Source organism: Dermacentor variabilis, chromosome 11, assembly GCF_050947875.1.
Source record: "Dermacentor variabilis isolate Ectoservices chromosome 11, ASM5094787v1, whole genome shotgun sequence".
NCBI lineage: Eukaryota > Metazoa > Arthropoda > Arachnida > Ixodida > Ixodidae > Dermacentor > Dermacentor variabilis.
Genome location: NC_134578.1, coordinates 81,800,752 through 81,824,437, shown reverse-complemented (window position 1 = coordinate 81,824,437; position 23,686 = coordinate 81,800,752). Strand labels below are relative to the sequence as shown.

The following is a 23,686-nucleotide window of genomic DNA, read 5'->3' as shown; positions in this document are numbered from 1 at the left end:
GAAACACGTGCAGCGGGCTGAAATAAGTTGCACGTTGCCACCTCGGCAGACCATTCCTAACAAGGCGCTCAGAATGAACTCGGGAGTCCCATCATCTAAGGCTTGCCTCGTAATGAGATCGTGGTTTTTAGTACGTGAAACCTCAGAATTTGATTAACTTTCGTAGAATGTACTGTATTGATTACTTCAAACGAAAATCATTAAATGTAGTACGCAAGTAAAGACATAGGCCACCGGCCACAAGTACTTAACTGCAAATCCTGGGAATTATACGCTTCTCCGGGGGAGAAATTCGCGTGTGCCCTACAGTCACGTAGTGTAACCTTTAACAGCGGGCCATCGTGTGCATTACACGGTCAGCAGTAAATGTGAGCAGGTTCATTTAATTTTCTTGCATGTGGAATTGTGGTTATAGGGCTTTGTGGGGGTTAAAAATCGCGTCATAGGCGTACGTGACGCTTCCGGCTGGTCCCGTGCTCCCAAAATTTATCAGTATGCGCCAAGTGCATCAAGGAAAAGAAGGGAAAAAGAAAGAAAGAAAAAGAACATGCAAGGTGAATGTTTACTTGTTTGCTGCAGCGCCTCATTTGTTGTTTTTGGCAGTTATGATCGCGGACAGTTGACGTGAAGTTGACTGTATTTCGTTCCCCCACCTGAAAAACCACGTTGGTTGGCACCGCGAGATTTTAACTGAAAAGTTCAAGATCCACCCTCCGTGCACTTGCACCGGGTTTCGATAGAATCGATTGCTTGATTCATTTGATGATATTAGAAACGTTGCCAACTCTCGTCGCCCGGTTTTACACTACATTGGATTGTGTAATCATTGTAGAGAAGTGACGTAATGGAATGAGCAGATGCAACTGGTTCCCCGTCTTTTGTATCTGTATGTGTTATTGTGTTTCGGACTATATGGTGACTTGGTTTACTCTTGTTCTGTTTATATTTCTCGAAGCTGTGACGATACTTCTTATCTTACAATATTACTTTTTTTCTTATTGTTACTGTCACATATAAAGGAATAGCTATACCGTTATACGTAAGCAAATCTATAATTTTTTGTTGTCATTCCAATTTAAAAAGAAAGAACATTTGGACGAAACCGTTTTGTCGCCGCGGACGACGAAAAGCGACCGCGAAGTGCGTTTCAAGGGCCGCTATGATGACGTCACGAACTAAGACATAACATCAGCATGTAGACCTGTCACACGATTTGCGTCTCAGTCTCGTTGATTGGGTTTTAAAGAACGAGTTTTCTTTTTCCTTTTGTTTCTCTTTTTTTTCTTGAGAGGGAACGGTGTCAGCACCGTTGCTAGCGGTCGTCTCTGTACAGTGTAGCCTTGATCAAAAGAAGATTATCAGAGCGAACCATTTTAGAATGCCGAATCCGCATAATTGTCACCGCAGCTGAGCGCAACGATGGCACTGTTACAGTTTTCGAGGCCGACTTACCTGCACAAGTACCTGTAGTTTGAATAAGTTCGTATGGTGCTACGAGTGCTACTCTGCTGTGATATTGCGTGGTGGTAGTGACCGGCTGTGATTTGTGTGTCTGCGCTGCCTTTCTCTCTCTCTCTCTCTCTCTCTCTCTCTCTCTCTCATTTTCTGCTTATCTTTTTGCCTTCCCCGTTCCCCAGTGTAGGGTATCGAACCGGCTTCTTCCCTTCTGGCTAGCCTCCCTGCCTTACCTCATTATTCTTTCTCCCTAGAGGAAATCGCTGTTTTGTCGCCACACGAGGAGACGCTGTTGTCCGCATCTAACTGTGATCGTTTTGCGAGCGATAAGTTTTGTGAGGCTGCTAAGATGTCGCTCGGTAGTCAGAATTGACTTTCAAAGCCATTGCTTCACTTGGCTGTCTTTGGGTCTGAGTGGGGTGGGGCCACTGATCAGTAGATTCGAGCCCGCGTCTGGTCATCTTGTTTTGCATCGTGGCTGCTTTGCTTTTCCCCTTGGAAATTGTTGTTCGATCGCTTTTGCATTTCCCTGTTACTTTTACTTCTTAATCACTGACTGTAAAATTATCACAGGCAGCCTGCACACACTAGTACACTGTAGAAGCAGCATCTGTAGTCATGTTTTCGTTCTATTTAGTGATCACACTTTGTACCAGAATTGTTTTTAGGGCTGGCCCAGTATCACTGCAGTTATGAGAAAAAGGATGTGCGTTTCAGAAAGCCTCAAATGTTGCGCATTTCTCATATACGGAGTGATCATTATTTTTTGAAAAGTTTTGCAGCATTTTGAACGATCGCCTGCGACAGGTAGCATAATTCTAGACCTTCAGCAGGATTATTCAAAAATGCGGATATTAGTTGCATGAGAAATCGAAACGTGTTTTCAACTGATTAACAAAAATATACGTATTAATTTCCTGTTTAACTACTTCATGGCACATACTGTAATGTGCGAATTGTAGCCGGCGAGCTTGCAAGGCGTATCCACTTGGAATGAATTTCCACGATGACACCAGTTTCGAGATATGCGCCATCAACCTTTCCGTACAAATGCACTGTTCCAACTTTTTTTTTAACAAGACGCTCGTTTTTGCATTGAAGCACGAAAGTAACTGGAACGCCCATGATACAAATTTCCGTTTCCTGGAAATTCGTTCCAAGTGGGATACGCCTTGCAAACTCACTGGCCACAATTCCTAATTGCAATACAAGCAGCAAAGTAATTAATTAAGGATCTAATTAGATATTTTCTTCAATTCGTTTAATATGTGTTTGGATTTCTCTTACAGGGAATGTCCGCCTGTCTGAATAATCCAGCTCAAGGACAAATTATGCTATCCGGCACAAGCAATTTTCAAAAATTCTGTAAAACTTAAAAATGATCACCCTGTACGGCATTATAATGTGTGTGTGTGACTAATAGACAACTTATTATTAGTAGCTGTGGGTATGGCAAACTGAAATTTCTCAGATTTCCAACATCACGAAAATCACCAAAGTGCACGGTTCATGATCTTTTTTTTTCATTGATTTACCTAGAAAGCCCATTTGAGCAATACTCAGCGAAGCGGAAACAAGAATTGATACAGAATAGTGTAAGCCAACATGAGTGTAAGTCTACCACTAAAAAAAAAAAAAGACAGTCTATTTACAGTTGTATAATAGCGAAATGAGGAACAAAATAGGCGCCCATAACAAAATGAATTGGTCGCATCCATTTCAAGGACAAACGCGTGCAAAAGATTACATTAAGGTTGCAATTTTCCGCTATTTTTCATGAAAATGTAAGGGTATCAAATTATGTCATAAAATATTTTCAATGAGCAAATATAGGGGGAAATAGCTTGGCCTTTCACGTGTGCATGCCCTTAGTGCAGTCTAGTTCAAGAAGGAAATGTTGCTCAAATGAGTCTCCATTTATCACTGCTGGAAGAAAAGTGATCTAAATAACGATGCAGAAAAGGACAAGGAAGTACACAATCGCTGCGACCATGCTTATCAACATGGAATTAAACAAAAAAATGCTTTAATGAGGTCTGTAAACACATAAACACAGAAAAATTCAATCGCAGTTATATTGTAGTGCACCCGTGTTGGACAAGATTTTGGAACCGATTTTTAATAGACAAAGCCACATTCTACCCGCTCATTGAAGAATAATTTTGTTCTGTCGCCTCAATGTATTGCGAAAATTCCCGCAAATGGGTTATATTTAGAACGATTTGAGCACAGGGCAAACAACTCTGTAACTCTTCCCCAAATAAACAAATATCACGCTTTGTATACTGTATTCCTCGTTTCGTCCATATTGAAAGTCTAGTTGTCCGCTTACGCCAAATTGATACACTGCTTACGTAGTTTGGCAAAGTTCTAGTGACAAATTATTCGTATAATTGAAGGTGGTGTATATACGTATTTCACTTTTGACCGCGGTTGTCGTTCGAATAGATGCAGTTTAGATGCTTACTTTGGGAGGTGCTTTTCTTTTTTACTTTTTTTTTTCTGGTTAGTTCACGGAATCTCACGACTTCCTTTCATTAGTAATTTTACAATTTCTCCGTTTTCACAATTTTTGTAGAAGTATGCAGATTTAAACTTTTTTTAGAGTGCGACGAGTGCCATCGAAATATGGTTATCAGTGGAATAGCAAGCAAAACGACTTCTCCGCTCTGCGCTATATATATAAAACGTCCCAAGTAAAAGCTTCCTCTTATGCCAATGGTCTGAAGAATGGTTTTAAACCGAGCTTGTTCTAGCATATTACTTGACTTCTTGGAAACTGCACAAAGAAAAAAAAAAAGAAGCGACAGGACGAACCAAACACGAGCGCACATGAGCAACAGGCATGTACGGGAAGACATAACTTGGTGCGCTAACAAATTGCGTTTCTCTAGTCTTGTCCCGTTTTATTATACCGCTTGTCCCGCTTTCGTTTACAGGAGCGTTCTCTTGTATGGCCCATCAGATAAAAAATGTGCTGTCGACTAAAATCGTGGCTAGTAGTAAAGGATCCTTCTTCGGACGAGCAGCGTATACTGCTTTAGGGCGTTATAACTGCGCGGACGTGGGATGCGGTATATACACAGCTCGGAGCTCTACGGTGAGCGATGGTGATTGCGTGACGCGCGGGTTTCCTTCGGGAAATGGCGGCGGTCTGTGCAGGATATCCAAGCAGTTGGGTGAACACGGCGCAACGTGCTCTGCGTGCCTGCGGCGTCGCCATGAACGTCCGTTCCGCCCTTCCGTGTAAACCTATAAACGGTTAATACGTGACGCTGGGGGATGCGTCGTGGAGGAGAGTGGTTTAGCCGTGCAGGTTTGTTATACCTGTCAGGTATGCAGGGTGGCTCTTTTTTTTTCTTTCGTTCTCTTTCTGTCCTGTTTTTTTTTTTTCGCTTTGAACTGCAGTGTGTTCTACAAGCTGACTTTCCCGGCTGTAATGCCCCTCCGATAGTGGACTACTGCAGAGTAATATTTTTATCACGTAAACAAAAAAGATGACTCAACCTTTACATCAATATTATAGACACAGAGCAGCGTCCCTGTAAAATTTCTTTCGTTTAAGAACCAGTGGATGCGTACCGGGAAGCTCACAAAGATGGAAGGTTCTAGTACCCAAACTGAAAAAAAAAATTGGCAGTGGCTTAGCTCGGCTATGCCAAGATATGCGTAGCGAAAGCTGAGACATGGTTAACCGTGGTTAATCTTGATTGCATGTCCAGGTTAGTCTGGCTGTCTAACTATGTTGCGGCGTTTAGCCAGTCGTTCGGCGCGCTGTTCGTCTGTTTCGTGGGCGATTCGTTTCCTCTTCATTTCGTTCCGATGTCGATTCCAGGCCTCCTCCTGCTTATCAACATTGTCGCCGTCCATACTGCCGCCTCAACTGTGGTTGCGGCGCACGCGAGCTTTCCTTTTCAATCCTCCGACATGTTATCAGGCATGCGACGCAGCCGGCGAAGCGAGCGAAGGCGAGCGCAACGACGAGGAACGCGGTGTGACGTCATACCAAACGGCGGCGGCGGAAAGGCGCGGCGCTGCGCAGCGGCGGAACCCCTATGGCTCGGTGCTACTAGTAGCGCATGCGCAGTAGTGGCTAGGGAGCGAGAGGGAGAGAGAAATATCCCCGGCGAGGCGCGCGTTGTGACGTCATGTGCCTCCTCGGAGCACCGCCATGGCGAAATCGGAAGTTCGCGGCCAGTAAAACTTTCACTTTAAAAATGTCACAGGCTTACACGGCACACGTAGCAGAGTCGCAGTGTAAGCTGGAGGAGCGGCTCCATAGGAGCTCGATTTTCGGCAGCACGCACTAGGGAGTCTTCGCTCCGAAGTCTCTTTGCGTCGTTTTCACGAGAACGATCCGAACTGCCCACCCGGCGTCGACGGCGAGCTGCGGCTTGTGCTGCTCCCTTCACAGCGGTCTGCCGAACCCGACGTTGGCTGGTTGCAGGCGCGCGCGTAGCTCTGCGATTCGCTTTTAACGCGATAGCGTTAAGGAGCTCGTGTCGCAGAAAAGCCGGTGTCGTCGGCGTCGGTGTCGGTGTCGGCGTCCGCGGCGTTGGCCGTGAGCGATAAATCACGGCAGGCACTTCATAAATAAAAAGCAACTTCCAAGATGGGCTGGGTGGGAATCGAACCAGGGTCTCCGGAGTGTGAGACAGAGACGTTACCACTGAGCCACGAGTTCGATGCTTCAAAGCGGTACAAAAGCGCCTCTAGTGAACGTGGTGTTGCCTTAGAAACGAGCTGTTTCTCAGGCTCAGGCGTGCGTCGCTTGCTCAGGCGCACATTTCGTTGTCGCGCCGAACGCTGCGTTGCTCGACGCTCACCGCGTCCGATGCAGGGCGCGTAGTCGCTGCGCCGTAGCCCATTGTCTTACACCCCTTGGCGGGTCGACGGGAACGCTGTCGCGTTCCGCTCTTGAAGGCGAAGCTTAAGCGTCCTCCAATTTTTCAGCAGCGGTTCGTACTACCTTGCCAGGAGACGCCATAATGTGTGCCGAAGAGTAAACACAGGTATCGATACTATGCGGCGTGCATGGCACATACCTTGGCACGCGGCACGATACGATGCAACTACTATATGTCATGACACCTGGTGCAATACAACGCAACTGCAATGCAAAGTTTTGACGTATTGATGCTTCGCGGCGCGCATCTCGCATCGCGTGACAAGTGGCACGATACGATGAAGCTGCTGATGATTTAATGCCTTCCCCTTTGAAACGAGACGATGACAAATATTCACCTAGCCTGCTTGACTTAATCAGGTATGCTGTACATGATTCTCATTCTAGCAATTTGGTATACGTCTCCTTAAACCCATTTTTTCATCCTTAAAGCTTCGCTATATACCTTGTACTGCTACCTATGCAAACGCGACATGGCGCACCGCCTGGTGCAATAATATGCAACTGCAATGTAAAGTGTGCACGTATCGACGCTATGCGGCGCGCATCCCGCATCGCCTGACTCGTCGCGCGCTAAGACGCGTGTATAGGGCATGTTTCTGCAGCAGCTAGCAAGCGCTGGCGTGTCCTAACGAAACCATGGGTTCAGCTGAAACTTCAATATACTCATATGATTGGTCACTTGAAGTACATGTATCAGTCAAGAGTTTCAACCGCACTGGTACCATCCCTTGATAAGTTGCTTGTCGTCGCCACATTTTAAAGTTCAAAACTACATGTAGTTTTTGTGTGGTGCATGGTGTGCACAGCGTGATATATAGGTGCGTCCTAGGCCACGAATATGAGACGTGTTGGCTAGTTTGAGTGAGCCCATAACAGCTTACCGTGTAATAAGATGTCGTCATTACTGCTTGTTGTAAGTGACGCACGACTAACGACGCGCGGCTCCAAGACATGACCTCCGACATTTGGCGCCATTCACGCTCGTGCTTAAAAATTTTCTAAGTGACGTGCTGGCACTGACGTCTTATCCACTGACCACCCGGTGCACACGTCGTCTCCAAACGTGTCATTAATAGGCAGGCTATTAGGCTAATGCTATTAATAGGCAGATTATACAATTACCAGTCCTGCAGATCTTTTTGCAAAAGAGTGTTTCACTGGTGTACCTCCTACCTATTCATTACCAATTTAGCCCAGGTCAAATTGTGTTGCACATGACATTTAATGACGCAGCGAACGTTTCTTGGCATATCGGATGGCACTTCTTTAATGATGGAGTTTCTAAACCCATGCCTTGCGTCAGCTAATTCCATGGCGTGTCTGCAAGTTCCTTCTTGTCATCACACTACCCCCACTCGTTTTATGCACCGCACGCACACGTCTACTTGTTCCCCTCCATTTTACTCCAATGAATATGAGTAGAGCTGCCGCAGTTCTTCACTGGCTGTGACGTTTTGTTGCTGAAAATGAAGGCATGGCCTTTATTCCCGGCAATGTGGCCTACGTACATGTATGTATGTATGTATGTATGTATGTATGTATGTATGTATGTATGTATGTATGTATGTATGTATGTATGTATGTATGTATGTATGTATGTATGTATGTATGTATGTATGTATGTATGTATGTATGTATGTATGTATGTACGTATGTATGTATGTATGTATCATCATCATCATCATCAGCCTGGCTACGCCCACTGCAAGGCAAAGGCCTCTCCCATACTTCAACTACCCCGGTCATGTACTAATTGTGGCCATGTTGTCCCTGTAAACTTCTTAATCTCCTCCGTCCACCTAACTTTCTGCCGCCCCCTGCTACGCTTCCATTCTCTTGGAATCCAGTCGGTAAACCTTAATGACCACCGGTTATCTTCCCTCCTCATTACATGCCCTGCCCATGACCATTTCTTTTTCTTGATTTCAACTAAGATGTGATTAACTCGGGTTCCTTCCCTCACCCAATCTGCTCTCTCCTTATGCCTCCATAATGTTACACCATCATTCTTCTTTCCATAACTCGTTGCGTCGTCCTCTATTTAAGTAGAAGCCTTTTCATAAGCCTCCAGGTTTCTGCCCCGTAGGTGAGTACTGGTAAGACACAGCTGTTATACACTGTTCTCTTGAGGGATAATGGCAACGTTCCGTTCGTGATCTGAGAATGCCTGCCAAACGCACCCCAGCCCATTCTTATTCTTCTGATTATTTCAGTCTCATGATCCGGATCCGCGGTCACTACCCGCCCTAAGTAGATGTATGCCCTTACCACTTCCAGTGTCTCGCTACCTATCGTAAACTGCTGTTCTTTCCCGAGCCTGTTAAACGTTACTTTATTTTTCTGCAGATTAATGTTTAGACCCACCCTTCTGCTTTGCCTCTCCTGGTCGGTGAGCATGCATTGCAATTGGTCCCCTGAGTTACTAAGCAAGGCAATATCATCAGCAAATCGCAAGTTACTAAGGTATTCTCCATTAACGCTTATCCCCAATTCTTCTCAATCCAGGTCTCTGAATACCTCTTGCAAACACGCTGGGAATAACATTGGAGAGATCGTGTCTCCCTGCCCGACGCATTTCTTTTTTGGGATTTTGTTGCTTTCTTTATAGAGTACTACGGTTGCTGTGCAGCCGCTATGGATATCTTTCAGTATCTTTACATACGGCTCGTCTACACCCTGATTCCGCAATGCCTCCATGACTGCTGAGGTTTCGACTGAATCAAACGCTTTCTCGTAATCAACGAAAGCTATATATAAGGGTTGGTTATATTCCGCACATTTCTCTATCACCTGATGTATGTACCTAAATTCCGCGCATGTGCCTCCTACTGCGCGCGCTGTCTTGCAGGCAAGGCGAAGTGGATGCACACGTGCGGCACAGAAGCAGCGGCTCCCGTTTCACCGTCGAGAGCGGGCATGATGGGGACGCGGCAGAGGAATACGCGAAGAAGCACTACTGTGGAATTGCGTCTAGGCGCACCCACAGCTGTGGAGGACAGTAAGAAATGGCATTCTCGTCGAGAGAGCCCCCTTCACTTCGTGGAATGCGCGCCGCCGCGTGTCTCAAACAAAGCCCGCATGCCGGTTCCGGATTTTAAGACAGGCAACTGAAACCGTTGGTTGGTATAACCCAAAGAATGCTCGGATTCGCGGCGATGCGGTGCATTCGGTTTTTTTTTTTTGCAGCAAATCGTGTTCTCCATTTGTTCGCCGTTAAACAAACAAACAAACAAACAAACAAACAAACAAACAACATCTGAAGCTGCGTATCGTCGTTCGAGCACCGCGGCATCTGGAATATCCCCGGAAAGGTTTCTCCTGGGAAGCAGTGGGTTAGAAGCGGGGAATGGGAGTGGGGAAGGATGCGTGAGAGAGAGGCTTCACAAATTGTACAAGAAAATGTCCCCAATTCCCGGGATCCCCGTTCCCCCTCCTCTCTCTCTCTTAACCCTTTCTCGTTCTTCCCTACTTTTTGGGGTATAAAGAAGGTATGCGGCGGTATAGCGGAGGCACTGCGCATCAGGGCAAATCGTACAGCGCCGAGATGCGCAAACGCCCGTTCCTTCTTTTATCTTTTTTTTTCTCGTCCTCCCCTGTCCGCTTCTGCGCAGCCATTCGTCACAATGTCGACCCAACAAGCCCAGACATCCGCGATTCTGAGTGTGGGCCGTTCGCTAAGTTTCCTTCTCTGCTTGTCATCCGTGTCTCTCGCTGGCCCGTGTGTGCTTACAGAATGTAGGCATGCCGTGCGGTTCTCGAACCGAAGGGATCCGACGTCGAACGAGATTCGTGGTTTTGAACAGTTGTTATTCGGGTCGCGTGCTGCGTTGCATATGTTAGCCTTGCATCTGCCGAAAAACTCTGGTCTACATGGCTTCTAGCCTATCGCTACGACGTCCGTCTTTTCGTGTCAGATTTATTTCTTAAAATTTATTTCGAGCTTTACATATTGCACCGAGCAATGCCGGTCCTGGCTCTTCCTACATTTCGCCGAAGCCCGCAGATGAATTGCGACGCGTCTTTGCTAGCGCTGCGGCAGGCAAATAAACTTTATTGAAAAGAAACCTGCTTGAGTAATTGCGCCTCGGTTTGCGCGGCGGCGAGTAATTATTATAGATTTAGGGAACACCCTATAATAAATGGACTGTGGCTGGCCTGCCGAATAATGTGAGCGACAGTCCAGCCAGCCCGGTTTATATAGAGCGGTAACGCGAGACGTTGACGGAAATTCGCGAACGCGCGCTTGATTGATGCGCCGAGGACTGGCAGGGCGAACGGAGTGAACGCTTCGGCGAGTTCGGCGGGAGTGATGCGTTCGCGTAGTTCTGTGCACAAGCCTAACTCGGAAGACCGTCGCCGGACGCACAGAAGCGCTTGTTTCTGTATTGCAGCGCATTTACGTCCCAACCTCGCGTGCAGGAGCACGCATGCAGACACGGGCCTGCCGATTGCACGAAAAGAGTCGTCGCCACATTTGCGTGTTCAACGCGGGCGGCTGAAGCGGTTGCTTTGACCCGCACGAAACTAGTGAACAAAGTGGAGGAAGTGTTGTTCTCGAGGCTCTACATTGCAGGTTAACTTATGACACTGTGAACTCGCCGCGGTGACGTATAGTGGTTTTGGCGTTGCGCTGCGGTTAGCCCAAGGTCGCGGGTTCAAATCCCGGCACCGGCGGCAGCATTTCGATGGGGGGCGAAATGCAAGCACGTCAGTGTTCCGCGCAGTGGGGGGGCACGTTGAAGAACCGCAGGTGGCCAAAATTAATTCGGAGTCTCTCCCACTACGCGGTGCCTCGTAATCATATAGTGGTTTCGGCACGTTAAGACTATCCCAAAATTAAAATTTTAATTAATGGCACTATCAGCGCAGTTCTTGTTTATTGAAGCGTCCCATTTCCTTTCTTGCCGTGCGTAGCGCCCAATGGCCGACCCCAAAAATAGCGGCGGAGTCCGAGGCAGTGACGGCGGGCTATACAGGACTGGTATGAATGACCGTCTCTCAAAAACACGATCTGAGTGGGCTATCAAGGACACTACCGAAAGCCGCTACATTATAAAAATATACAAATTGCAATACAAATTAAATGCGTTGGCAGCGTAACCAACGCTGCCAACGCACTCCGACGCGCCAGGCGTCGAGGGACGCTTGTACGCGCGCCGATAAGTCGGACTATAAAAAATTGGAGGACGCTTAAGCTTCGCCTTCAAGAGTGGAACGCGACAGCGTTCCCGTCGACCCGCCAAGGGGTGTAAGACAATGGGCTACGGCGCAGCGACTACGCGCCCCGCATCGGACGCGGTGAGCGTCGAGCAACGCAGCGTTCGGCGCGACAACGAAATGTGCGCCTGAGCAAGCGACGCACGCCTGAGCCTTAGAAACAGCTAGTTTCTAAGGCAACACCGCGTTCACTAGAGGCGCTTTTGTACCGCTTTGAAGCATCGAACTCGTGGCTCAGTGGTAACGTCTCCGTCTCACACTCCGGAGACCCTGGTTCGATTCCCACCCAGCCCATCTTGGAAGTTGCTTTTTATTTATGAAGTGCCTGTCGTGATTTATCGCTCACGGCCAACGCCGCGGACAACGACACCGACGCCGACGACACCGGCTTTTCTGCGACACGAGCTCCTTAACGCTATCGCGTTAAAACGCGCCTTTAGGACCGCAACTATACTCTGCTGCGCAAGGATATCACCTGTGTACGCCCGGTACCTTAGGCAGCGCTGTAAACAACCTGTTAGATGGGGTATACGTGCAGCAGCACCGTATAGCGTCGTGTTTTAATTTTACGGTATTCGTTGGAAATTATGTAGGTGGGTCCACTGACACAGCTGGATGAACTGCCTTATACACCGTGTCCGTGTGCGTGTACCAAAATCGAAATGTATAATAGACTAATTAACGATGTTGAACGAATTATAATATTGATTAATTACATTACACCGCATATTGCAATAAACGAAATGTGGCCGATGAGGTCACAAGTTGTATCCACTTGGAAATAATTATCGAGGTGACGCCAGTTTTGAGATATTAAGGCGAAAGTTTTGAATCTGTGTATCAAGGTCGCGTTGTCAGGCGCAGAAAATATCACGTGACCCGGGGAAAGCCAGAAACGAACCAAATCATGTCCAGCCCTGTGTAAGAGATGATTAATGATTAGCAAAGTTAATTCATGATTGATCAGTGATTGAATTGAGGTGGATTAGGGTGCATTAAAGTGCATTAAGGAGGATTCCGGTGGAAGGTGGATTAGGGTGGATAAGGAGGATTCAGGTGAATTACAGTGGGCTTTATAAGGCTTTCGTCTTCGCGTCTCTTAGGCGATCGCTCAGGACACCTGGGAATTTCTTATTCCCAAAATGTGCCACGAAATACATGGGCGTTCCAGTTACATTAGTGCTTCAACGCATGAAACGGCGTTTTGTTGAAGAAGTAAGTGGAACAGTGCATTTTTTTACCGTTAGTTTGAAGGCTAACGTCTCAAAAACCGGTGCCCCTCTCAGAATTCATTCTAAGTGAATATTACTTGCGAGCTCACCGGCTGGGATCCGTCAATTGCAATACGTGCCGTAACTATTTAAAACACTAATTAGCGAAACGTTTTTAAATAGCCAGTTATTACGACGTGCCAAGTACGACCATTCGTCCTGTGTAGCCCTCGTTGTTTTTTTTTTTGTATATGCGTCTCTTTCGCTGTTTTTTTTATGTTAACTAGTTGACCACGTACCAGCTCGCCGTGCGCTTACTTACCCTTGCTGCATTGCGTAGGCGTCAGCTACAGTTCTTTCTTTCTTTCTTTCTTTCTTTCTTTCTTTCCACCCGCCGTGGTTGCTCAGTGGCTATGGTGTTGGGCTGCTGAGCACGAGGTCGCGGGATCGAATCCCGGCCACGGCGGCCGCATTTCGATGGGGGCGAAATGCGAAAACACCCGTGTGCTTAGATTTAGGTGCACGTTAAAGAACCCCAGGTGGTCAAAATTTCCGGAGTCCTCCACTACGGCGTGCCTCATAATCAGAAAGTGGTTTTGGCACGTAAAACCCCAATTATTATTATTATTTCTTTCCTTCTTTCTTTCTTTCTTTCTTTCTTTCTTTGCTTGTAGCAGGGTAGTTTACTAACACAGCTGGCTCCAAATACACGAATTTCGGTTCGATCCCTGTTTGGGGAGTGGGCAAGGGAAATCGGGATGAGTGTATGTGCCTCACCGGCACTGGTACACCGTTGTAGCGAACGGCTTGGCCTTGACCGGCGCGTGTCCTCCAAGTACGTGGGCACGTCGCGCATCGTTAACGCGCCACGAGCTTTTTTTTTCTTTCTTTTTTCTCCGACCCCGCACTGCGCTCGGAAATCTGCACTCTCTCTCCTCTTTGCCCGGAAATCCGATGAAAAACGAGTGAACGCTAGTGAATGTGACAACGCCGCCTCGCATAGTGACCTCTTAACGTGTTTTTCATCGGTCACCCGATGAGCTTATACACGTATCAGCGGCGGGCGCCCTGCCGATCCGCGTGGGAAGATAAATTCCTTTCCTTTCGAAACACTTTTCTTTCTCTCTCTCTCTCTCTCTCTCTCTCTCGATTCCTCGCCTTGTCAGTGTGGAGCGCTCGGCGAGGTTCCCGTTCTTTTGTTTGCCTTTGGAACAAAAGACGGGGAGAAAAGACAAAAGTATAGACGGCACTTTGGACTGTCCGTCTTTTATAATCTGTCAGCAATACGGTGCAGCGTGCTAACTGCCACCTTGGGCAAAGGGCACCGAATTCACGAAAGATTGCAATTACGCCATGTCCAGCGTGCTTCTTGGGAATCAACGTTACGTGAACCCTTCGCGAAACGTTTCACTTACGCGCTATGCATGAAAGGTACACATAATGCGCGCAATTTTATGTTATGTTCAAGCGTGCGCAAGGAGAGAGAGAGAGAGGAAAGGCAGGGAGGTTAACCAAACTGAGTCCACTTTGCTACCGTACACGTTGGCAGCGTGAGGAGGGAGTTAGAGAGAGAAAGAGAGTATATAGAAGACATGAGTCTATATCGCTCTTTCGCACGCAGGCAGATTTCTCTGCCTCCGAGATCGGCTCGGCTTTGATGGCACCATCCCCGGGAATTGCCCACTTTACTATTTAGCAGCCTCCGGGATCGGCCCGCTTCACTCGGCGAGAAACCGACCTAGCGGCCGGACCAAATCCCGGGCGAAGAAAGAAAGGCAGAGAAAACTTCGCTCTAATGAAAAGAAACCATGCGCTTCAAAGCGTATATGTGGGTATACCGTTTGTTGCTTGCGCTGCGTAATTCCGCATGGAGCAAAGCCTCTCGCAGGCACATTTACAAGAGTAGATACAGGTAGCTATGCGTAAGCTGATTCGCTTTGAGCGCTGTCCTGTGTGTAACGCATGTCTGGCCAGACGGCAGCAGCTGCGGTCGGCAAAGTCATTGACGTCTGGCAAAGCTTCGCTTCAAAAGCGCACGCTTCTCGCTTCATGCAAACTGATTGGCTTCGGGATAGCGGACTCTTTGTACTCTATCCCACTGATTCGTGCGGGGAAGCAAGTGTTGGCCGAACCAGGAGCAAGTGTCTGCCGAACCAGAAGAGACACTAAGAGGGAAGCCTTCCCCATTTTCGGTTGCTCAGCGCGCTTCGCGATGCCTGGGTCAGCCGAACCAGAAGAGACACTAAGAGCGAAGCCTTCCCTATTATCGGTTGCTCAGCGCGCTTCGCGATGCCTGGTTTGAACGCAAGGAAGGAGGAAAAAGAAAAAAGGAGGAGCAGACCGGTAGGTTTGGCATTTTAAGTACCGCCTGGTTATCCTATGCTTGCGGAAAGGTATAAATGGAATAAAAGGGTACAGAAGGAATAAAACAAAAACAGGTAAGAGGAAACGGACACAATACCGCGATGCAAAGCGCTACAACTTTCAAGTTCGGTCGCACACTTCACAAGTCCTTGGGCAGAGCACATAAGGGTCTTGAGTGCCGAAACCCGTCAGTGACCAGTGTCCTAGGACTTCTTCTTGCGTCAAGAGGCGATCGTCCAGTCTTTTTTTTTTTTTCGAGCTCGGTCGTGAGCACTTTTCTTGCCACGCTGCAACGGGTGCATTCACAGAGGAGGTGCTTTTAACGTGACAGCGTTAAGGAGCTCGTGTCGCAGAAAAGCCGGTGTCGTCGGCGGCGTAGGCCGTGATCGAAAAATCCCGGAAGGCAATTCATAAACAAAAACAACTTGCAAGATGGGCTGGTTGGGAATCGAACCAGGGTCTCCGGAGTGTGAGACGGAGACACTACCACTGAGCTATGAGGTCGATGGTTCAAAGCGGCACAAAAGCGCCTCTAATGAATGCAGTGTTGCCGTAGAAACGTGCCGTAGAAAGTTATACTGCGGTGTATATCGGTAATTATGAGCATGTAAATTACAGAAGTCGCAGTTAAACGCGTAGCGAAGTACGTTTCCAATACATTTCTTCTGCGTTTGGCGCACATGCAGAGCCATCTTGCGGCAAACACAGAAGACCCCCTCCTCGCACTGTACGGAACTGCCCCGACAGGTGGCGCGCCTCTCGCCCGCTTCTCCCCTTCGTCTCGTTTGAGCGCATTGGGGCCGTGCGGGGACAGGTGCGTCGATGCCCCAGTACCCTTGCGTTTAATACGTTTTCTCGCTCTCTCCCCTTTCAACTTCTAGCGTGCGTCACTCGAACCCTCGTGTTTAGGCGACGCGGCTCCTCTTTTCGCTCACAGCGCGATTCCTAGCTGCAGCGTCCGATGCGGGACGCTTCTGACGTGATCGCTGCGCTGACGTAATGTAGATTGTAAGAAGCACTTGTTAAAACAAATAATTTGAAAAAGTTGAGCTGTACACTTAGAAGTCTTATATATGAAAACCTACTTTGTGTGACTCAAGAGCATGCCGAGTGAATGGGTGGGCGGTGCGAACGGGGTGCGATAACGCTGTCGCGTTCCACTCTTGAAGGCGAAGCTTAAGCGTCCTCCAGTTTTTAGACCGTCTCCTCGCAGCAGAGTATTACAATTAGCTGGGCAGCACACCCGGCTGAATTCTAAGTTCGTTTGTGTGCGGAACGCTTGGGAGCAGTGCAATCACGACGCTCAAGCGGGCCTGTCACGCGTTTTTTTTTTGTATTTCACGGGAATCCACAGTGAGCTGAAAAACACTAATACTTGATAGATAGAAAGACAGAAACTGTTTATTGGGACTTTTTGCAAACCGCTCTCCAATTTCTTAATCGGAATTTTTTCCCTAGCTTCGTTGCTTCAGAAGTTGGTTAATTGATCTCGACTGATTGTCTAATTAAGCAAAATACACACACAGAAAATAGCGTGACACACTACATAAAAAATTGAGCAACATGCGTTTGGGCGCGTCGTCTTAGAATGCATCGGCATATTTTTAAACTCCGGCTAAAGTCATCTGAAACACCTCGTATATGCCAGAGCCACGAGACCCCATTATAAACGTTGGCTCCGGATACAACATCCCTCGTTCGACCACTGTTGACAGATCACAGCCAGTCAATCGGTCAGACGAAAAGAAACAGAAAAAAGCAGTCGGCAGCAATCTGATAGCCAGCGCCAGCCGAAAGTCACTCGGCAACGGTTAGTCTGTCAGCCAGAGCCTTTCTTTTTTTTTTTTTCAATGTCGATCGATCAGACTCGCTCTTTTCGCACCACGTGCCCACATCACTGCGCCGTTTTATCGAAGCTAAAGCGCTCGTTCTCTGGCTGGTATATAGCGTGTGTACAGCAAAAACGGCGACCTTTTCTCTCCTGGCGTATAGGATTTCCCTGCAGCTCCAACGCCGTATTATCCGATCTTCCGACGGATGAATATATGTATGCGCCCGCATCGATTTCCGACACCTTCGACCGGCAAACTTCCCCCCTCAGGCGGCTGGCCCTCGATCATTCTGTTTACCGTTCGCTGATCTGGCTTTGTCGCCTTTCGATTTTCCAGAGTCTCCATGCCGCTGCCCTTGACCTTACCGTTTTCTTTCACCGTTACTTTCTGCTTAGGCTGGACTCCTTTGTCTTTCGTGGCCACGAGCACCGTCTGATGCTTGCATTGAAAGTGAGCTTTGGGAAAACGGCCCCTGTACACGAGATAACGCCTGCACCCTCGACACTTGACTCAGCGATGATGATCATGACGACGATGATGATAACGATAAACTGACACACCCTTTGAGTCACCCATAGCATGTGTGAGCTACTTATCTGTCCACCGTATCGTTAAGCGAGCTCTTTGTCTTCCTTTGCTTTATCTCGTAAAGTTACCTATGCACGCGACGATGCCGTCGCCATGTCTCGTGTGTGTGTGTGTTATTTTTTTTTCCCACCGGTAACACTTACACCGGTTTATGCGCCTCTCTCCGTCGTGAATATTGGATACTGTATTCTTTTTCTTCAAGCAGGCAGTCTTAAAAAAGGAAAAGTACTGCCTTATCTGCCCGCCCGTCCGTTTGAGCCGCGCCAAGTCGAGTCGAGCCGAGCAAGAGCCAGCTTCGAGTTGCAGCTCGTTTGTAAATTCGGGAGTTGGCGCATGCCGTTGCTGAAAAAAAAACACTTTGTTTTCCGGTCTTCGTACAGCTTGTCGAAGCTTTTACATTGGCGCCGTAACGTTCGTCCGATGCGCAAACGAACGACCTTGCAAAGATGTACGCACCGTAGAAGTATTCGCTCGCGTGCACGCTACTCTGCGTGTTATTGAACGAGAAGAAAGGGGTTTAACCGAGGTGTCTGATTTTTATTAATCACATTATATAAGAAGCCAACAAACAAAGACACCAAGGGCAGCATAGTGGAAATTATTTGCACTTACTAATTGAATTAAAGAAACGATAACTTAATCGCAATGAAAGTGGATGAAAGTGGATTAGAGCATCACACGCGTAATGCGAAGACGTGGGATCGTGCCCCACCTGCGGCAAGTTGTTCTTTCATTTCCATTAATTTATCGTTTGTTTAATTCACTCAGTAAGTACAAGTGATTTCCCCCTACGTTGTCCTTGGTGTCAATGTTTCTTGGCTTCTTATGATCTGCGTGTTGTTGTAACTCTATACGTTGAGTCGCTGAACCGTGATGCAGTGATAGGGAGCGGCCAAGCTCGAACGTACCCGTGCTTGGACTTTGGACTGGGCAACGCTCCGCTCGTCCTCGTTAGTACCCCCTCAGCGACCGTTCAGACAAAATATATGAACAATGGTTAGTGAATAAATTTGTCTAATCTTCATACTTGTGGCTTCGGACGGTGTTTTGACATTATTAGACAGACGGGCGGACAGACAGACAGACAGACAGACAGACGGACGGACGGACGGACGGACGGACGGACGGACGGACGGACGGACGGACGGACGGACGGACAGGCAGACAGGCAGACAGGCAGACGGACAGACAGACAGACGGACAGACGGACAGACGGACAGACAGACAGACAGACGGACAGACGGACGGACGGACGGACGGAGGGACGGAGGGACGGACGGACGGACGGACGGACGGACGGACGGACGGACGGACAGACAGACAGACAGACAGACAGACAGACAGACAGACAGACAGACAGACAGACAGACGGACGGACGGACGGACGGACGGACGGACGGACGGACGGACGGACGGACAATATTACACCAACAAGCCTGATGCGCTTCGTTTCCTTCGCATCCCTAGCGGCTGCTGTCGTCGGCACTGGCGTGATCGTTAAGAAGACTCGCAGCGCCATCTGGTTGGAAGCGCATATTGCGTGCTTCGCAAGTGAGAATCAACGAACGAGATGTACATGTGGGTGGACGATCTGCTGATGGCTGAAAGGGGTGACTCGGGCAAGCATGAAGCGGGGGAATTCATGCTCGCCCGACAGTATAGCGTAACGAAACGCGTCGCTCATTGGCGCCTGCTGCAAGCGTGACAGTTGCGTTCTTTGTTTTCTTTGCATTCTTAGATTTTCCGGGTTAACTTGGGGGCCGGAAGCCGTTACTTGGAAACTGGCTGCTTCAGCTTTTCTCTCTTCTGGAAGGCGTTATGAATTATTCCGACGGCTAGCATCTTTCGTGAAAGTATCTCTTGCCATCGACCGTCTGCCTCTCGCGGTTAAAATGTAATTAGTCTCTGCTTTCACAGTTACATTAGCTAATTACTGTCGCGAGTTACCTGAAAATGCACGCCGCTGTGGTAAAACCATTCCTGCAGAAACCGTTCAAGTGCAGTGCGTAGTCTTGCAGAAGGGAGGCCCCAGTCAGGCATTGTCGCCTGTTACCCTTCTCCTAAGTGTGCAGGCTGTCACGCTTAGTTAGATTTCTGTTTAAATGTCTTCCTTGTCTTTAAGGAATCTCGAGCGTATCTTTTGAAGTACCCTGTATAAGGCAACGTTGTGTTTCATGAAAGGTTCAGCGTATGAGATCAAACCAGACGCGCGTCTGGTTGACCTCCCTCCTTTTCCTTCCTTCTTCCCTTTCCTCCCTAATCCTCCTCCGCCTAAGGGACTACGGAAAGATGGCGCTGCTATAGCTGATACTGGCTGACGTCAGCTGCTCCGTCATTCTCGCCTGCCGTGCGTTTTCGCTAATGGAGTTTCTCGAATAGACCTGCGATGAAAGCCTGAGCCGGCAACAAAGACGGACATTTCCTCCTGTCCCTTGAAGTTATTTCAGAGTGCTGCTCCAGCTTTTCAGAATTCAATATGGGATCCTGTATGAACAAATGACGAAACGTTTTCTTGGAAATACGCGTATCGCGCAGTAGCGAACCGATCCCAGCGTATGGTGCCGAGTGTGCTCGGCGGTGAATGTATTTCGTATTGTATACATCGCACAAAAGAGGCAGGCAAGAAAAAACAAAGATAGGTGCGGCCCTTACGTCCTGTATAAAGGAAGGATTAAGCATGACATCCAGAGTTAAGGGAAACATTTGGTTAGCATTCAAGCAGTCATAGCCTCTGAATGTGTCATGGAAATGTGCAGACGAAGCTCTCAGTAATTGAACGTCTGCATGACGCTTCGCACTGTGTCATGGAAATGTGCAGACGAAGCTCTCAGTAATTGAACGTCTGCATTACGCTTCGCACAAAAACGCATTTCCCCATTGAAGAAGCAGAAACGCTGAAATCGCTCTTTCTTGTATGCTAATTTTGATATTTGCTCAAAGAGTGGGCGACCTCGTGCACTATCGAGCGATAGTTTGGAAGCCGTGGCCGACAGCACAAACGAGTTAAAATTAATTCTAGCGCAGCTTCGCAGCGTGGAATTGCTTCACTGCATTATATCGGTTGAACGCGCGCACATAACGCTGTATTGCACACTTGATAGCAGTTAGGGCATGCCCAGACTGCGAAGGAAAATAATAATTACTTTTTCGTGGTGTCATTGCTTTCTAAAATTGCCCTCACGAGTGGTAATACATCCCAACTCATTTCAACTCGTCCGCCGCTCTGTTCTTGCTCGGTTGTGTAGAGAAAACGGGAGCAAGACCTGGAGCAGGATCTTGGAGAGCGGGACCTGTGTAAGTGTGTTGACGCAGCGCTAACTTTGAATTTTTGCCACATTGCGCACCCCGCCCCGTGGCCACGCTCTGAATGCACTTTCATCTCTTCTGCGAGGTGCTCGTTGCAAGGAGATTCCCTAGCATTGCGTTTCACGTCCAGCGTGTGTCAATTCGCTTATCACCACATTCACCTGGAGTAACGTGCTGTCGAGTCTCCATTTAAAGAACCGCCCCTCGCTGAAGCTGTTTGAAACAGACAGCTCGTCACGGCATGGAATAAGTAAACAGAGGATAGAACAAAAAATGCAAAGAGAACTGTTAAGTCCTGTCAGGTGCCGTGACCCTCCCGCTCTCCGCCCTGCGTTTGAGTAGACGCTGCACTTCGCTGTTTGTTTGTGCCAGGGCTGCAGCATATGGCGGCATCTGTGCGTCAGCATTTGTTTCTCGATCACTGTGTACGGACGCCGCGCGAAGCGGAATTCGCGGCCCGTTACCGAGAGTTTGCGAAAGCTATATGCATCGCAGGCTTTGTTCCCGGTGTGATCTGGCTGACTCTGCGTTATAAAGACATTTAGCTCGTTCGTGATACACGAGTATCGAAAAGAGCGAGGCATGCGAGAAAATCTCGTGGCTAAGTCAACGGTCTTGCCCTTTCCTCAAAAACGAACAAAGAACGTAGAGATCTTCGTACATTGCCGGGGAATCGATCAGCTGTATATAAAGGCGTCGTTTTCTCGGTATCATTTTGGACGAACTTTCTTTCTTCGTTCTATTGAGATGAAAATTAAAGGGTTCTTTATCGCCGTGTGCTAGCAACGGATATACCCCTATTTCGCGTGATTAAAATTACATATTTAGAATAAAAATTGAAGAAAGAATAAAATATATAAGGGGTGTTGCACTGGATATTGCCTAAATAATACAGAACAAAATGCAGCTATGTATGCGCGCAGGTCTTTTACGGAAATTTGCAAGTCCGCGCATGTCGGAGGTATGCAAGTGAACAACTTATGCCTACCCACGGTACAATATGCAATCGATAGTCATAAGGTGGGGGCTTGGGCGAATTGGCGATTCAATATCGACATGTTTGCACAGCGCTAAAGACGAGGACTGAAGGAAGGACACAACACAGGTGCTGTCCTGTGTGGGCTACGCAGCGCCTGTGTTGTGTTCTTCCTTCAGTCCTCGTCTTTTGCGCTGTGCAAACATGTCAATAGTCATAATTCACAGCAGTATACCAAAGTAATTGTTGAATATCGCTCGTTGCCCTGCGATGCACTGCTTTTGGTGATCATGGGCCGAACATCTTGGCAACTGGAAAACGATGATTTCGGTCAAGTCATTTGAGTTTGAGTTGAGGTAAACGCGCCGTTCGCCATCGCTTGTGTGCCAAGTGATCTCCATTATGAACGTCCTGCGTTGCGTCGAGTCCGCACGTCAGTGTGACGCCATGTGTCAGTGTGACGAGCTCAGGGTCCGCACGTCAGTGTGACGCCATAAAGTGCCAAGAAGTACATTCTCGTGATCGTGCGGTTTTTGGTGCAAGAAAGGTTCTCGAAACGTGTTACGTTCCAGTGGCGTTGCCGTTATTTTATTATCTCACAGTGCGAAAGCAGATTAACTGGAGTGGCAGCGCGTTTCACTTCTTACCGAAGTGCTTATTTTATGGCGATAGGAATTATACGCACGCTTCAGTCGCATTTCCGCCGTCGGCATCGCCGTGATGTTCCGTATAAAGCCCAAGTGCGGCAACATCGCGCTGCGTATGCTGTGGGTGCGAGTGAAAGCGGGCAAAGGCGAGCCGAGAAGGGTGGTGACTCGATCTCGCGCGCGCAAAGGAGGAAGGTGGGGAGGAAGCGTGGGGCGTCTCCCATCGTTCGCTAGGCAGCAGGGGAGGCGTTCTACACCTGCAGCGGCTACGTATGGTGCGGCCTATGACCGATCTGCGGTCGACACAGTCTTCAGGTGCGCCGAAGGCTGATGGCTTCGTGTGCGCCGTGTTCTCGCCGCTCAGTTCGCGTTGATGCGAGAGGCAGCACGAAGGGCAATTCGCTCGCTGCTTCTGCCGCTCTTCCTCGCTCCAGCGTTTTGACAGCGAGTGTGCGCGCTCGTCGAGTGAGATGTGTTCGTGTTCGTGCGCGCGTGACAACATGCTTGCTAATGTGGTTAGTAAGCGAATTTCCCCTCGTAAATGACTGGCTTTCGCAATCTCCCTTTCTTGTCAGGGTGGCATGCTAAGGCTCGAACGAGACATTGTCGAGCCGAGCGCGACGCACGTGACACACAAGCGTTGCTTGGCCTCGACCTCAAGGGATCCTTTGATAACGTGTCCCATTTGGCCATTCTACGCGAACTTAGCAGTACAAACTGCGGAGGGTGAATCTACCTCTATAGATACGCACCTCCCTGACGAAGGGTACTGCGACGCCCCAATTAAGCAGCGAACAATCTGGTCAAATAAGTTTAGGAAGCACTGGCACTCCCCGAGGGACACTACTCATCCACCCTCCTCCGCAGTTTGGCTATGCGATCTTTAGCTTTCACTCTCGAGAAGATTCCTGACCTCCGATTCACACTGTACGCGGACGACATTACGTTGTGGATGACCGGACGCTCTGACGGGCACATGAAAGACACCGTCCAAGCGTTGACCAAGTCGAACAAGTAGGTCACGACTTGAATCTCAGGTGCTCCCCCAGTAATTTATCACAGCTTCTCCTTCTCAATTCGTCACAGCTTCGCCTTTCGCGTGGAACTGCGACGTTTTGTTTAAAGCTAGTGCTACGTACAGTGCGTTGTTCATGGCAAAAAAGATATGATTCGCGTATTGG

General features: G+C 48.3%; 1 protein-coding gene across 1 annotated transcript in view; it reads left to right on the top strand.

The window, feature by feature from the left end:
• The window catches only part of LOC142563351 (protein dispatched-like), a 451,755-nt gene that overhangs the window by 111,020 nt on the left and 317,049 nt on the right, over positions 1-23,686 (top strand). The gene's annotated exons all lie outside the window — the stretch shown is intronic.